The sequence below is a fragment of the Lepidothrix coronata genome, unplaced genomic scaffold (genome assembly GCF_001604755.1).
Source record: "Lepidothrix coronata isolate B3197 unplaced genomic scaffold, Lepidothrix_coronata-1.0 Scaffold220, whole genome shotgun sequence".
Lineage (NCBI taxonomy): Eukaryota > Metazoa > Chordata > Aves > Passeriformes > Pipridae > Lepidothrix > Lepidothrix coronata.
Window position 1 is genome coordinate 980,160 of NW_016690400.1, and position 13,185 is coordinate 993,344.

The window sequence follows — 13,185 nt, forward strand, 5'->3', positions numbered from 1 at the left end:
TGATGATTTTTCTTTTCTATGATTCAGTTCATTGCTGCTTCCTCTTCTTAGTGCATTATTTCTTAAACTTTCTTGGTGACTTTAAGGTAACACTGCCTTCTCAGGCTAGTGCAGAAGGGCAGATGAATTCTCAGAAGCCAGAGTTTTGTTGCATCACAATATGCTGTAAAAATTTTAAAAAAATTTTTTTTTAGTTAAAAAAAATAAAAATTAAACAACGGCTTATGGCTGGCTGCCTGCTTAAATGATTATCTTCATTGATCCGTTCTGTCCAGGACCAAAACAACATGTGGACTACAAAGCTTTTTGACAAACTTTACTGTGTGGTATTTTTGTAAATGTTACAGAATAAGACTAATAAATTTTCGAACTTGTAAAAAAAAGACCACAAGAAATTTGTGGAGAAAAGTTTTAGGTAGATCTTCTGTAAGGAAAATGAAATGTGGTGGCTCTAGAAATTAGATTTGTTTTTTTCTCCCTGCTTTTTAATGATCGTGTTGCTCAGTAGTTGCCAGGAGGAGTCATTTTAGGAAAGCGTAAATTGAACAATAGATGTTAGCCCACTCCTGTTCTTTCTGAGCACATTAACAGCATCTTTAAAAGATTTCTGACTGTGTAAGAGTTCTGTAAATCTGGCTGACACTCTCTTTAGGTACAATCAAATTTTGGTTTGTCTCCCTCCTTGAAGAGAAGTATCAGGACTGGGATAAGCCTTTGAAGGGGAGTACTGTCCCTTCTATTCCTAGGCATAAAGAAACTTGTGGAAAGACCTTAAACAGGCAGAAATTCTGCTACAAGCAAACTGGACATGATTAAAATTTTGACCTTGGAATTTTCCACTCTTCTTAATGTATTGCTGGCATGAGGCTGCTGTTTTGTGGTTACCCAGGGTGCTGAAAATTTTCTGTAGTACAGGACGTAGAGCAGGACTACATTGCCTAAATGTGAATTGGTAGCTTGTCCTTATTTGTATATGTGCATGTGGACTTCACTGCATTTGCTTGTTTTAGATTGATGAAATAGCTGTAATTTTATTCTGCTTAAATATTTTAAAAAAATATATGTGAAGACATTGTTGGCACACTTGTAAAATGTCTCTCTGATGCTTATTCAGTTATCAGACATAGCTATTTGGCAAGTAAGTCTGTCTTCTGTGTGGGGAGAAAAGAAAGTTTGCTAAATTTATTTTTAGTGTTCACAGCAATTGGGTCATCATGTTAATTATTTTTTTCCCATGTTTCTTTTCTAGGTAGTATTGGTACATCGTTTCAATGCCATTCAATCCATCAAGATCACATTTGTAATGATGACAGTGACAAGGTGAGACATAAATGTTTCATTCACGAGGTCATATGCATTATGGGGTTTTTATGTATTGGTTTTACTACACAAAGATGTGTTGTGCAGGTATAGCAGTCGGTTTTCAGAGTTATTCTTTAAGCTGTCTCTAGCATAACAAGATGTATGTTTTACTTCGAACAGTCTTTTAGCCAGTTAATGAGAAATTTGTTTTTAGTATTGTATGTTTGTATTTGGTTGTATTCCTTTGCTTTTCTAAACATTTGTGATTTGCCATATTGACACCCTCGGTTAATTAAGAACAGCACTGGTTTCTGGCTTCAGAGGTTAGAGCCTAGCTAAGTGTTCAAAGGGTTGTTTTGGTTTTTTTTTACAGTAGCTGTATTTTCCTGTTTTGGACTTGGGAATTTAAGCTTTTATGGATATGAATCTTCTGTTCAGTGTTGCAGCCTTAAAGTAGCAACCTGTCTAGTCATGTGTAAGCATTTTCTTAACTTTTTTTTGACACATTCCCAGATTACCTTGCTTTGGGTCAGTAGAGTGCTGGATGTTAAATGTTAAATGATACTTGCATCAGTAGTGTAAGTGTGGCATGCAGAAGGAAGAAGTTTTGACATTGAACTGCTCATGAGACTGACTGGCTTTCATGTTTCTATTACTGTTGATGGTTTTACCATAAGCTTTACTTTTTGTAAATAATGCAGATTGATTAAGATTAGCTTAACATGTAATGTGTGTTACACTGTGTGCAGTATGACACTTCATAGAAAACTAACTTTTTGGCTTGACATGCCTGGAAAGGGGCATGTATTGGTCAAATTCTAAATAATCTTTCTTAGGAAGTGAAATGCGAACTGCATAGACCAAGTGCACAAATCCTTGTGTTTGGAAATTCTGGAGTAAGTTAATGTTATAGTTGTTCCAGCTTATCCTAGAGCTAGATTTCTTTTCAGAGAAAGATTCTTTTACTGCTCTACTGCCTTTTTTCTTTTTTACCCTTTCACTCTTACTTTCCTCCAGTTTTGTGGATCTTGTGTGTGTGTGTGTGTATTTGTTTGTTTGTGTTTTCCTGAGAGTTTTTTTGTTGGTTTGGTTTGGTTTTTTAGTTTAATTTTATTTTTTAGGTACCACCCTAGATTTGGGGACTGGTTCAACCTACAGATATTGGTCAAACATGCTATCCAGAACATGGCCAACGTTGTTTTAAGTTTCCACTTGATTAATTGCTTAACTATTTTCAACAGTATTCACTGCTCTGTTTTTTGGGTCTTGTGCGCTCTGTTGCCATCCTTGTGCACCAGTGTAACTATTCTTGCTTTTCTGTTATTACGTGGACAATCACCTCTGTGTTACACTAATTGTCTTCCCTTAGTTTTATTTCATATCAAGGTGTAGTGGGTTGACCCTGGCTGGATGCCAGGTATGCACTAAAGCCATTCTCTCACTCTCCCTCTGCAACTGGACAGAGGAGAGAAAAAAAAACAGCAAAGGATTCATGGGTTGAGGTAACAGCTGGGAAAGGTCACTGACTGATCACCATCACGGACAAAACAGACTCAGAGTGAGGATAATACTTAAATTTATTACTAACAGGATAAGAGCAAAAGAGTGAGAAATAAAATAATCTTAAAAAACACATTCCCACCACCCCTCCGTCCTTCCATGTTCTCCCTCCTCCGCCCCCGCAGTGCAGGGGGACAGGGAATGGGGGTTACAGTCAGTTGTTGTTTCTGCCACTGCTCAGAGAGAGGAGTCCTTCCCCTGCTCCTGTGGGGTCCCTCCACAGGAGACAGTCCTTGATGGACCTGTCCAATGTAAGTCCATCCCTCAGGCAGCAGCTCTTCCCAAACTGCTGTCCCGTGGGTCACTCCTCCATGGGGTGCAGTCCTTCACCAATGAGCTGTCCCAACATGGGTCCCCCACAGGGCCACAAGTGCCACCCAGGAAAAACCTGCTCCAGCGTGGGATTCCCTCTCCAGGGGCTGCAGGTCTGGAAGGACCCTGCTCCATCTTGGGCCTCCCACAGGGTCACTGCCTTCTTCAGATATCCACCTGCTCCAGCATGGGTTCCACCCCGATGCTCCCCCATGGGCTGCAGAGGCACCTCTGCCCCACCCTGCTCTGCACCACGGGCCGCAGGGCCTCAGCTCTGGCGCCTGGAGCACCTCCTGCCCCTCCTTCTGCACTGCCCTTGGCGTCTACCTTGTTGTTCCCATGTTCTCACTCTGCTCTTCCCTGGCTGGAATTCTTTCTGTGCAACAACCTTCTGTTCTTAATATATTATCACAGAGGTGTTACTGTCACTCCTCATTGGCTTGGCCTTGGCCAGCAGCAGGAAGCCCATCCTGGAGCCAGCTGGCACTGGCTCCACAGGACAGGGGAAGCTTCTGGCAGCTTCTGACAAGCCACCCTGTAGTCCTCCTGCTACCAAAACCCAGCCACAGAAACGCACTACACAGGGTAATTAAAACTGGTTTAAGTCTTATTGGAAATTCAGTCTTTTAGGTGCTTCACTGGTCTGAGGGGAGGGAGTACAAAGGGATGTGGCAGCTTACCCCCCATGTAAATTTCAGAAGAGTAGTTGTTTGGCACACAACCTGCCTCCATATTAATAGGGGAACTAGATCAAATGTTACTTTTTTGCATATTTAGAAACGGTGGAAGAAAACAGTCTTCATCACTGGGATTGATTCTGCACCAAATGAGAACTCCCAACTGTAAAAGTTTACTGAAATAGAACTAGTATAAAAAGCAGAAAGGGTGTATTTCAAACACGTGTTTTTCTGCAGATGTCAGTTTTATTTGGTAAGAGTTTTGATTTTTCTGTGAGAATACATGAAGCTGTTTGCCTTTCATTTTATAGGAAATTCTAGTTGATCCCTTGATTAAAATAGCCACTTATTTGACAATACAGTAAACAGTCCTCAGAACAGACTATCTGTACTCTTCTCGGATGTGTCGCTGAACTCTGTGCTCTTGTTTTAAGACAGAAGTTAGAGTACTAGCACTTGGTGTCATTTTCAGGTACAGACCAACTGGATGATGGAATCATAGAATGGCCTGGGTTGGAAGGGGACCTCAGAGATCATCTGGTTCCAACCCCCCAGCCATGGGCAGGGACACCTTCCACTAGGGCAGGTTGCTCAAACCCCATCCATCCTGGCCTTGAACACTTCCAAGGATGGGGCATCCACAGCTTCTCTGGGCAACCTGTTCCAGTGCCTCACCACCCTCACAGTAAAGAATTTCTTCTTAATATCTAATCTAAAGCTACTCTCTTTCAGTTTGAAGCCATTCCCCCTTGTCCTGTCACTACATGCTGTTGTAAAAACTCTCCATCATAAGCAGTGCTTCCTAAAAGCAGCTGGTTGCAGTACTTGGGTACAATTGCAATTCTCTACTGCTTGTATTCACATATGCCTATCTTCTTGTGTCAGTTATTGAAGTTGTTATTAGCTTCCACTGTGAATTACTTTGAAAATCAGAGTGCTGATTTATTCTGCCATTACTGAGGGATAGCACCTGTTCATTTTGGTAGGAATAACCCTGAGATTAATTCAGCTGGTTAAAGCATGGTGCTAATAAAGCCAAGGTTGTGGGTTTGATCCCTGTACGGGCCATTCACTTAAGAGTTGGACTAGATGATCCTTGTGTGTCCCTTCTAACTCAGAATAATCTGTGAACTTCTTTGAATATCATTTAAAGATAAAACGCAGGATTTAATTGATGTATTTATCTACAAATTTATTAAGTGTTGGGCCTTTTCATATTAATTCTAGAAACTTTATGAAAAGCATACCTTCAGAATACTTTGACATATCTTTGATTAGTCAATATAATTGCCTGACTATAAGTAAGCAGCTTTTGCATTTCAGGAGAAATGTAAAGTTTAATATTTGACTGGCAATCTGCATATATTTTACAGTAGTTTCTCCAAAAGCCCAGTCTTCATTTTCCAGACAACAGCATGAGAAAAGTTCTACACCACACATGCTAAAGGAATGTTGCAATCTTAATGAAAACAATTCCCAGGCTTCCACCCCAATTACTTGATTTTGTTGACTTGGCACATGAGAATCTTGAATTCATGTTCAGTGACATCAGCAGGAAACGAAAGTCTAAGATTTTTCATGTGTGGACTCACTGAATCAAGACGGATGTGTCATTGTTGAGAGCATTATGGCATTACTAAGAACCTGTTTAATTTCATAGCACCAAAAGCAGTTCCTCTTGTCTTACAAAGAAAGCTAATATAGCTTAGCTACAGAGGACACTTCACATTTTACTTGGTGTTGCAAAGTGATTTCAATTGAGATTTATTTAAAAATAATTGTTGCTTTGGAGATGGGAGCTTTTAAACCTCAGTGCATAAGTTGAGGGAACCCTTTTTCACACTTGTAATTTCTTTGATTTTTCTTAGAAGTATAAATATTAAATGACAAAACTGAATAAATTTTTTTATGGAGCACAGCATTTAGGGAAAGGTACTTATAAGAAGGGACTGTTATTCCTTGGTATGTTACTTTGTTTTAATGCTCATTCCTACTAGTGTTTAACAGAGAGATTAATTGCTCCTGCAGAGCCTTTCAATCATATTCAGTTTATTTAGTTTTAAAAATATGTTTTTTTCCTTTGGGTGGCTGTTTTGCCAGTGGTGTGCTTCCATTAAAGGATGCTTTCTCATTTTGAAAAGAAACTCCAAAGATGCAACTCTTAACTACTCTTGTGACATATCTCTTGTGACATACTCTTGTGACATCTCTTTTCAGAGATCTCATTAAGTTATCTATTCCTTGGTTCTCATGCAGTTGACCAAACTGACCACCTAGTAGTAATGAAAAACACAAAGCACTCTGGGGTCAATCCAGTGGAATTTTTTCACTACCACTAAGGGGTTGGGAATTATTATTTCCAAATATTTACTTTGCTTTTCTCCCTTTTCACTTATTTTCACTTATTTTACTTTCATAGTATTACTAGTATTACTATTACTGTTAGATTTGTTTTCTTATAGTATGTAAGGAATTGATTTTTGCTTGGTACTTATGGCCCAAATACATAGCTGCATTATTTATTATACTATTTCTAACCTTTAAATTTCCCAGTTATACTCAGTACATCTTCTATTTCTTTACTACTAATTTCTTGTTCCCGAACTTTTCAGTGGTGCCCAGTGACAGGACGAGGAGCAAAGGCCATAAACTAAACCAAAAGAAGTTTCACCTCAACGTGAGGAAGAACTTCTTAACACTGAGAGTGGCAGAGCACTGGAACAGGCTGCCCAGGGAAGTTGTGGAGTCTCCCTTTCTGGAGACATTAAAATCCCACCTGGACACATTCCTGTGTAACCTGCTCTGGGTCACCCTGCATTGGCAGAGGGATTGGACTGGATTATCTCCAGAGTTCCCCTCCAACCCTAAAAATTCTGTTGTTCTGTGAAATTACTCTCATTTGCCTGTCTTGATGGACATCAAGTCCTCAGTCTGTAATACAGAGGGCTGTCGACTCATTAGAAGATGTTTTCACAAGAAAGGAAATATTTCACAGGTTCTGATCCAATAAAAGCATGATCCACTTTGTTTTCCACTTTGGATGTTGCAGAGTAGGCATGAGAGTCATCCATAGCTGAACAAAAATGATTCAGAAACTCAGATATTCAAAGGACCCATCACATTTATTTATATGTGATGTATAAGACTATATGCACCTCTTGTGGTGAATGTGTGAGGGACAATACATAGAAAAATGGGAATATTAGAAGGAATTTCTTTTATTCCCTCCAGTTTCAAAACTGGAAAGTATTCTTCCTGTCCAGTTAGAACAGCTCAAATTCATTCCTCATGGTGTGTGTTGTTGTCAGACACACACACCCTCACCCCCCCTTAGTCCATTCTGCATATGTTTGCTGAGCAGCTTTATGCCTTTTTCATTTCGCATCTGGCAGCTGCAAGGATGTCACTTAACTGACTTTAAACCACTTTCATGCCTAGTGAATCGTCTACTTTAGGACATTAATTCTTTATATTTACAGCAGATGGTTTGTTTTCCTGGATCAGGTTTGGGGAAATCTTTAGTTAGGCTGCGGTAGAGAGCAGAGGGAGGTTTGAAAGGTAAATAATGGGGTGATGATATTTTATTTAAGGGGAATAGCTTGAGTAAACCAGTTCTGCCAGGCGCCGTTTGCTGCCTTTGCTGAGCAGCGCTGGAGACGCCGATCCTGTTCCTCTGGCGACTCCTGAAGGGATTCGTAGCCAGGCGGGGGCCGGGCTTTTCTCTCGACGGGACGAGAGGACGTAGCGTTAAGATGAGCCAGGGGAGGCTTAGGTTGGACACTGGGAGGAATTTCTTCACAGAAAGGGTGGTTAAACATTGGAACGGGCTGCCCAGGGAGGTGGCGGAGTCGCCGTCCCTGGAGGCGGCAGTCCGTGCTGTTGTAGCCGACAGGGCGGTGCCCCCCGAGGTCGTTGCCCGGGTCGGTGTTTCCGTCAAACCGAAACTAAAAGGGGGCGAACACGGCCCGGACCGGGCGGGGAGGGGCGGGGCCGCCGCCGCCGCGCAGGCGCGTTGGCCACGCAGCCGTCCCGGCGCAGACAAAGGGCGCGCCGCGCGTGCCGCGCGGTGACGTCAGCCCCGCGCGCGGGGCGCGCTCCCGGAAGCGCCAGGGGCAGGGTCGGGCCCGGCCCGGGGCGGCCCCGGCGGCGGCGGCGGGGCCGGGGGAGCCCGGGGAGCCCCCGCGGCGGCCTCGGCGCCCGCGGACGAGCCGGCGAGGGTCGCAGGTACCAGCGCGGGGGCCGCGCGGAGGGGCGGCGGGCAGTGCGGGCTCGCGCGGGGCGGGGCCTCGGCAGTGCCGCCCGGTGCTCGTGGGGCGGGAGGGGAAGGGGCCCGAGCGGCCCCCGTGAGGCAGCCCGGGAACGGGGACAGGAGTAGGGGAGGGACGCAGTTATCCGTCTTGTTAAAGGTGCTTCATCTGCTTTGGCGAAAGGTAGAACTGGAACCCAGAAATGAACTGGTTTTCCAGGACTCGATCGCTGCGTGCTGCCCTCAGGACACGCAGGTTCGGCGTGTCTCTAAAGCACTAAACGTCCTCCCTTCCACACAGTCAAATGAAGCCTGCAGGTGTCTCTAATCCCCTTAAATCGATCAAAAGAACTGTTTGATGTTGGCAACATTGGTGTTGGCAAGCATATCTGTTACGGCATTCAGTATTTCTCAGCAGATATGAGTTAATTTCTATATAACACAAAGGAAATTTTTTTTTTGTTACTTAGACCAGAAGGATGCCTCTTGTTTTCTCAAGAATTGTGTTTTTAAAGTGACTGTGCATTGAGATGTTTACTTAGAACATCCGTTTTAAGTTGTAATTGTTTAGAGCAAGTACTCTAGTCATTACTTATACAGAAGTTCATTGAACTGTAAGTCGTGAAAATGTTTATGAACGTATAGCATTTGCATTTCGAAGCAAATTTTTGAAGGTAATACTTGAAGTAGATTAGTATTTTCTCGTAAGTTCACATGTATAGTTACAGTGGGGCAACTGGAGTGGTAATATGAACACAACTACTAGTCTGCCTTGCTGAAGTGTTACTGACTGCTTGATTAGGTTGCTGCTGATCTTCTTGTTCCTAAATGCCATTCACTGAGGCAACTACTTTGGTTTCAGTTGCCAAATTTATGGTATTTATCCACAGGGAGTCTGCTGGCCCAACAGATTCCTTGATTCACAGCATTGTGTTACATTACCTTTCTTACCTTCAAGGGGATATTGCAGCCATGGTATCAGGGACTCATTGTTCTGAGAGAGAGGAAAAAAGTCCATTTGAATACTATCATGTGCAGTAAGAGAGAGGAGGGTGCAGTCATTAGAGAATTAAGTATGAGACAGAAGAGCCGATAGATTTACTGGCAGATTTAATGGCTAATGAAAGTTGATAATGTTTTTGATCTTCCTTAATCACCACATCTCTAGTTAAAAACAAAACCTATGCAAACATAAAATAACGATGTGAAGAAGCTTTTCAGAGAACAGTTAGTAGGAGAATTACGTGTGAAAAGTGGTAATTGTGAGAAGTGGTTTGTAAACCACCTAAAAATGAGAGATCTCATGAGTCTCCTTTGTGAATCTTTGTCATCTTCCAGACTTAGAGAGCAGGTTAAACTTTAGTTGTTGCTCATCTGGTTCACTTTGCAGATCTTGTTAATTAACTAAAGAACACAAATACAAAATTGAAGCTGCAATTTGATCAGTCCTTATACTTGCAGTGGTGTGGTATTCACAGTGAATAATTGTCTTTTCTTTTTCTGAAAGATATGGTTTTGGCTCAGAAGCTGGTATTAGTGGCATCAGTACTGTGGTGGTTTTTCAAGTTTATGCATCAGCTTGTCGGAATACATTTTTTCAATATGTATTGAAAAAAATATTATTGATGTTATAATAGGAAGATCATTTATATTATTTAAAGTTATATTGTTGATACTGTTACTTTTTTAATTATTTGCTGAGAAAGTCTTTAAGAGTTGCAGCTGTACCAGCTCTTACTCGAGTATAAAAATGATTTGGTTGGGAAGAGAAGTTACTTCTTCACACCTAATATGGAGTTATAATCTTGTACTATGAAATTGTAGTCTTGTTGCACAACAAAGCTGTCATACACATTTGTTCATGGAAACTACATGGACTGAATTGCTAGTGAATCTAATGAGAATTAGATTGTACAGAGCAAGTCTTGGACTTATAAAGGTCCTCTCACTTAATCTTTGTGTGTAGCTCCACCATCTCCACTTCCCTGCCTCAGAAGGATTTGAAAGGCAAGAATAGGAAAGATGTGAAATTTCTTTTTTTCCTGTTTTGAGTCAGAGAGTTGCTTAGACTGTGGAGGAGTGATTCTTGAAACTTCTGGAAGATGCAGGCTTGACTTAATCCGTTCATAGAGAAATAGAACTTATGGTTTTCTGTGTATGTATCTATATCAAGTTAAATAATCTAACACAGAGTGTTAGATTAAATAATCTAACTTAAGTTCTTCTGTGGGCAAAAATTGCCTAGGTTTATGATTTAATAGGATGGTTTTCTTTTTTTTTACTCTTCAACTTCACGGGGTAGTGGGTAGGTTCCTTTTTTACTAAACTCTTGAAGGATCAAGGAATCCTGCTTTGCTTTTTGGTGCCCTCTACTGTTGTCTGTTTGTCAGAACATAGAAAGCTAGAGCTGGTTTTGATCTTGAAAGGCAGTAAAATGGTAACAACAGAGGCTCTTTAAAAACAGTAGGAAGGGGAAAGAGGGAAAGGAAGCGTATTTTGCTGTTTGCCTTCCAACCAGTTTGTCTGGATTGCACTGGAACTGTACCTCAGCTGGTAGAAAAATAGGTAAGCAGCATACATCAGACTCAGCCAGTGTCTTCTGTTGGCATTGCAGCAGTAAAAAGACCTATACCTTTGATCTTCGCCTCTCAGAAAAATAGAGACAGTCTCTCTTTAATGTCTACATTTCCTGGTTCTTGGCGAGTACATTTCAGGTTTGCTGTCACAGAATTTTTTATCTCCTTGTTCATTTGCAATAACTTTCTTTTTTTTTTTTTTTTTAATTTCCTCCTACAACCTCAGATACTACAAAACCACACAGTGCTTCCTGTGCATGCCTCTATGTGTGCTGTGCTTTGCTTACTTTCTGTGTAAGTAGCCCTTTCATCTTATCAATCTTGCAGTTTTGTTCCCGTCCCAAAACCTGGTGTGCAAGTTTCGAGCTGGCTTCCCGCCAAGTCTCTGAAACTTGACAACAGGGTCTGCTTCCCAGGGAGGGAAGAAAAAAACCAAGCAGCCTAAGCTATTGCAAAAATATATATTTTACATACGAAACAGATATATACAGTGAGAATATTATATACCTATTACCCCAGAAACCCTAAATAGCTTCCTAAAGGGAAGAGGGGAAGGGAGAAGGGGAAAAAGGACAAAACAGGACGAAAAGGGACAAAACCAAAACGGGTCTACACAATCTAAAAACCCGGTAAGCAGCAAACTGAAGAACTGGCAAAATCTCACCACTTCCCTTNAGCTGGCTTCCCGCCAAGTCTCTGAAACTTGACAACAGGGTCTGCTTCCCAGGGAGGGAAGAAAAAAACCAAGCAGCCTAAGCTATTGCAAAAATATATATTTTACATACGAAACAGATATATACAGTGAGAATATTATATACCTATTACCCCAGAAACCCTAAATAGCTTCCTAAAGGGAAGAGGGGAAGGGAGAAGGGGAAAAAGGACAAAACAGGACGAAAAGGGACAAAACCAAAACGGGTCTACACAATCTAAAAACCCGGTAAGCAGCAAACTGAAGAACTGGCAAAATCTCACCACTTCCCTTGAGAGAAGCAGGACGGCTGGACACGGCCCAGCGCTCTCCCCTCACGCGTGGCAGATAACAGCAGTCACCGTAGGCCTCAGCTCCAGATAAACCAGACCGAGACAGGGACCCACCGTTCTCGAACCTCGCCGGAAAGGAAGAGAGAGAGGTCCCTCCCATTGGCTTATTTATACCTCAAGTTACGTAAAGGAATAGCATGGAATACTTCCGTGGTCACCTTCCTATGTTCCTTCCTGGTTACAAGCTGGTCTCCAGGAAGGCCTAGAGTGAAAACTATCACACTCTTCACCCCTTATTCCATACTATTTCTTTGTGTAACACCTGTATATTGTGTTCATCTATGTCCTGTGCATATACATATATTCATATATAGTCCGTGTTTATTTTTTTTCAAAGGCTGTTGTCTGTCGTTGAAGATCAGCATTAACAGCAGCTCGGTTTGGATTCTTGGCCCTTTCGTCACAATCACAGTTCTGGTTTAGGGCTGGCTCATTGGTTTGGGCTGTCTCATCATCGGACATCCTTGGATACCGGTATCAGCTTTGTTCGGGTCTTTTTCGTCTGGTGTCTGGTCTCCTGTAAAACACAACTCGAGGCAGAGAATTAGTTTTTCCTAGGGTTAGGTTTTCTTGGATCTCTCCATCCTTCCTCATAACCCACCAGGTATTTCCGGGCCCTTGAGCAAAAACAATCCCACGAATGGGTTTGTCTTGGCCTGAGGGAGGAGTGATCCAAACAGCCTTACCTAACATACCGTTTAGATGGATCGCTGGAACTTTGTCTCCATCTACAGTGTGGAGGGATTCTGCTTGGGCAGGGCCAGCTCGATTGACAGAGCCTCTAGTGTTGATTAACCAGGTGGCCTTGGCTAAACTCTTATCCCAGTTTTTGTGAGTTCCCCCACCTAGTGCCTTTAGAGTCGTCTTCAACAGTCCATTACATGATTCTGCTTTTCCTGCAGCAGGTGCATGATATGAAATGTGATATACCCATTCAATACCATGCTCCTGTGCCCAAGTGGCCACTAGACTGTTCTTGAAATGAGTCCCATTGTCTGACTCAATTCGCTCTGGAGTGCCATGTCTCCACAGGACCTGCTTCTCGAGACCTAGAATGGTGTTTTGGGCTGTTGCATGCGGTACCGGATATGTTTCCAACCATCCTATGGTTCCTTCCACCATGGTAAGCACATAGCGTTTACCTTGGCAGGTCTGTGGCAATGTGATATAATCAACCTGCCAGGCCTCCCCATACTTATACTTCTACCAGCATCCACCATACCACAGGGACTTCAGCCTTTTTGCCTGCTTAATGGCGGCACAGGTTTCACAGTCAAGGGTAATTTGAGAGATAAAATCCATGGCTAAATCCACCCCTCAGTCTCATGCCCATCTATGAGTAGTATCTCGGCCCTGATGACCTGAAGCATCATAGGCTCATCAAGCTAGGAACACTTCTTCCTTCTGCTGCCAGTCTAGGTCTGCTTGTGATACCTTGACCTGTGCAGCTCGGTCTGCCTGTCTGTTA

General features: G+C 42.4%; 1 protein-coding gene across 3 annotated transcripts in view; it reads left to right on the top strand.

The window, feature by feature from the left end:
* Positions 1-1,231: 1,231 nt before the first annotated feature.
* RNF38 (ring finger protein 38) overlaps positions 1,232-13,185 on the top strand; it is a 57,785-nt gene continuing 45,831 nt past the window's right edge. Inside the window, exon 1 of one of the 3 annotated variants that reach the window (XM_017833785.1) lies at positions 1,232-1,320. The gene's annotated coding sequence lies outside the window, so the exon portion shown is untranslated. Of the gene's footprint in view, positions 1,321-8,023; positions 8,076-8,172; positions 8,258-13,185 lie in introns of those variants that run through there. The other 2 variants (XM_017833786.1, XM_017833787.1) reach the window with 2 other exon arrangements.